This window comes from Helianthus annuus, chromosome 7, assembly GCF_002127325.2.
Source record: "Helianthus annuus cultivar XRQ/B chromosome 7, HanXRQr2.0-SUNRISE, whole genome shotgun sequence".
In the NCBI taxonomy this organism is placed as follows: Eukaryota; Viridiplantae; Streptophyta; class Magnoliopsida; order Asterales; family Asteraceae; genus Helianthus; species Helianthus annuus.
The window spans coordinates 108,551,106-108,553,764 of NC_035439.2; positions in this window are offsets into that span (position 1 = coordinate 108,551,106).

The following is a 2,659-nucleotide window of genomic DNA, read 5'->3' on the forward strand; positions in this document are numbered from 1 at the left end:
CACCAGGTTCTTGCTACAACTGGGATGGGCCATTTCAGAAACAATTACCCAAAGCTCGTTAATGCAAATCCAGCCCGTAGATGAACATTCGACTAACTAGACACATGCTAAAGACGATGATGCTTTGAACAATTGAACTTTATGTTTTATTTTTTTTTTGTTATCCAAGAACTTTGAAACAATTTGGTTGGTTTATAAATAAATCTTTATTCCAAATTGATGTACGGAAACAAATGTGATTACGTGTATGAATGACATACCCCTACGATACCGACACCAAGGAACCATATTCCTTGCAAATCAAACTACTCTTATAGTTTCTTCCATTTTTGTGGTCACTCGCGATCTCCACAAAAATCCTACGTACTCGTTTCTTCTAAGAAACAAAGTACAAGGTACAAGTTATAACTCTTGACGAATATTCAAAGTACCACTTTAAATCCTTGCTTGGATACCTAAGGTTACTTTTCATAAGTCCTTAATTGGACTTATGCAATATGGCAATGTGCAAGTCGATGTTACCAAACCAAATCCTTATAGGATCTTCCTATCTTTATAGTTAGATCCTTATGGTTGTTTGAAGTACAAATCAAAGTCCTTAATTGGATTCCTTGTGTACTTCAATACGTATGTACAAACTGACGATAAATTGATGACAAGTTGACGATTATATGATTTTGTGATTATGTGTTTATGTGTTTTGTTGATTCAAATGCTTGCTATCCAAAATCCTTGAAGAATCTTCCGTATCTTCATATGATAGATTCTTAGAAAGATATCCAAAAGTACTATGTTAATTCCTAAATGGGCTTTTCTATGCAAATAGTCAATACCCTTGGATTTTAAAGTACTATTCCAATGTTAAAGATATCATGCGTTGATATAGTTAAAGAGACCCTTTGGTGGTCTAGTTAAAGAGATGGTTCGTCGATCTAGTTAAAGAGATCATGTGTTTATCTAGTTAAAGATATCATGTGTTGATACAGTTAAAGAGACCCTTTGGTGGTCTAGTTAAAGAGATTGTTCGTCAATCTACTTAAAGAGATCATGTATTGATCTAGTTAAAGAGACCCTTTGGTGGTCTAGTTAAAGAGATTGTTCATCAATCTTGTTAAAGAGATCAGGTGTTGATCTAGTTAAAGATATCATCCGTTGATATAGTTAAAATACCCTTTGGTGGTCTAGTTAAAGAGGTCGTTCGTCAATCTAGTTAAAGAGATCATGTGTTGATCTAGTTAAAGGGACCCTTTGGTGGTCTAGTTAAAGAGATTGTTCATCAATCTAGTTAAAGAGATCACATGTTGATCTATTTAAAGAGACCCTTTGGTGGTCTAGTTAAAGAGATTGATTCGTCAATCTAGTTAAAGAGATCATTCGTTGATCTAGTTAAAGAGACCCTTTGGTGGTCTAGTTAAAGAGATTGTTCGTCAATCTAGTTAAAGAGGTCGTTCGTCGATCTTAAAGAGATCATGTGTTGATCTAGTTAAAAAGATCGTTCGTCGATCTAGTTAAAGAGATCATGTGGTGATCTAGTTGAAGAGACTCTTTGGTGGTCTATTTAAAAAGATCATTCATTGATCTAGTTAAAGAGACCCTATGGTGGTCTAGTCAATGTCATCACAGGATTATTCATTTGATTTTCTTCCCCTACACATCATAAAATGAACTGTGCGGACTATGCAAGGAATTACGTAATTATGGATGCATACATAATTATGGAATTCAGTGCACAGAAACCACAACAACTTTTGTCATGTGTAAGAACCTATAGTGATAAGAATAACGAAACGGGAACAATGTAATAAGGGCATGGTGGATACGCCGCTGGTAGTTCCTATATATAAGTGTTCCTTATTACACTGCAAGCGTGGCGTTATTTACGTTACTAGAAGTTCTGGACCTTGACCAATGTTGTTTTATCTCTCCGACTTCAACTTCGAGCACACACAAGTTTCCTATAATAGTCTTCATAGGAAACATTCTTTCATCCGTTGTTCGAGACTCCAACTCCTTGTCGCATTCACATGCTCTTCATATTTTACTATGACAAGAATACCACTTTGACAATTACATGACACTCTTGAGGTCCGGTACAATCATACACCAATCTATTGGAATGAAGTTTAAAATCTTCGGATCTGAATTCTTTCCTATAGACAACATACGAATACGATTAACAAAATTCGCTGGAAATCCAAACGTAGCCCAGAGTTTAACTTAGGGAACGGAGGAGTCATTTGAAAGTGAGACAGTGACATCTGTTTTCACAAGTTTCCTTTTAAAATAAATTTTGGGACGAAATTTCCTAAAGTAGGGGAGACTGTGACATTTGTGCCTTTACGACCGTTGTACTATTCCAAGCATTTTCAAATCTAGTGAAATCTTGTATTTCATACCCGGGATTGTACGATTACATGTGACAATTACACATTTCAATCCATGTATGATTTCAAACTTTCGAGAAGCTTTTCTGGAAGTTATACGTAAACTGTTATGCAAACGTAATCAGTTTTTAACAATGTACACTCCGGAACAGTGACATAAGCTAAACATACCCTAAATATCCTTTACATAGCTTAGAGATAAGCTTTGAAGGGTTGGGTATGTCAAAAACAAGTCTATTCGATCACAGGGACTATTTACGACAAACTACGAAAGT